General features: G+C 45.3%; 1 non-coding gene across 1 annotated transcript; it reads left to right on the top strand.

Moving 5' to 3' along the window:
- The first annotated feature begins 269 nt into the window (after positions 1–269).
- Positions 270–344, top strand: Trnas-cga (transfer RNA serine (anticodon CGA)). The gene has a single exon. It is a non-coding gene; the product is annotated as a tRNA-Ser (tRNA).
- Positions 345–1,210: the final 866 nt, after the last annotated feature.

Here is a 1,210-nt window from a genome sequence, read left to right as displayed (position 1 = left end):
CCAACTGAGCTACCGAAGCACGACTCAGGCCCGGTACTCACAGCTTTACTTCTGCCAGTATCCGTGTTTCATATCAGCGCACACTCCGCTGCAGAGTGAAAATCTCATTCTGGAAACATCCCCCCGGCTGTGGCTAAGCCATGTCTCCACAGTATCCTTTCTTTCAGGAGTGCTAGTTCTGCATGTTTCGCAGAAGAGCTTCTGTAAAGTTTGGAAGGTAGGAGACGGATACTGGCAGAAGTACAGCTGTGAGTACCGGGCGTGTGTCGTGCTTCGGTAGCTCAGTTGGTAGAGCACTTGCCCGCGAAAGGCAAAGGTCCCGAGTTCGAGTCTCGGTCGGGCACACAGTTTTAATCTGCCAGGAAGTTTCATTGCATTATATGTTCAACAGTTGCCGAAGTTGACATTTCGTCAGAGAGAAACCCAAGGTGCAGGTGAGAAAGAAGTGGCAGATGAATTATTAGATGAATTTCTGCAAAGATGAGTCAGTGGAATGTGTGGTTTCGTGTACGCTCGACTGTGAGGACAACGTACGTCAGAACTACAGTGGTGACTATACACGCTTAACAAGTGAAAGAGATGTTGAAACAGATGTCGAACCACGTAGTTCATCACCCTTGTCGAATGAGGAGCCACATATCCCCACTCCAGTGAAACGTGGTAAAGGACTGTCGTTGACCAAGGAGCGGGTATTAAACATAATCACATACATGGAGGGTCAAGCCCTGCATAATAAAAGACAGTTATGAACTATTTTCGAATACATCCGCCGCAATGTGACCGTGTAGTGCATGAGAAAAACTAGCTGGTGTTTGCCCTTGTCAAGGATACTCCTACAATTTACAGGGTGTGTATGGTAGTGACCTACTACGATGTACACATCAAGCTACGTGCGACGTAGATCACAATCATTTCAAAGGAAGCAGTGGATGGTTGCATAACTTCAAACGGCGCTACAGCACTGTAAGGCGTCAGATAATGAAATTTCAATCGAAGCGTCAACCTGACGTTGCACAGCAATCTGTGAAATCGATCCGGAAATTTTTCCCATCGTAGAGTAAGGAATATGTTTTTAACTGCTACCAATCAGGATTTGAAGAGGAAATGCATATGAAAGATAGTAATATCAAGATCAACTAACATCACTGCCTTAAGTCATTAGTGTACAGCTATGACGAATGTCAATTTGGATGGGAAATTGGCTGCAAAT

Source organism: Schistocerca gregaria, chromosome 4 (genome assembly GCF_023897955.1).
Source record: "Schistocerca gregaria isolate iqSchGreg1 chromosome 4, iqSchGreg1.2, whole genome shotgun sequence".
NCBI classification, from domain to species: Eukaryota; Metazoa; Arthropoda; class Insecta; order Orthoptera; family Acrididae; genus Schistocerca; species Schistocerca gregaria.
Note: the sequence above shows the minus strand (reverse complement) of the source record. Positions and strands in the feature narration are given on the sequence as shown.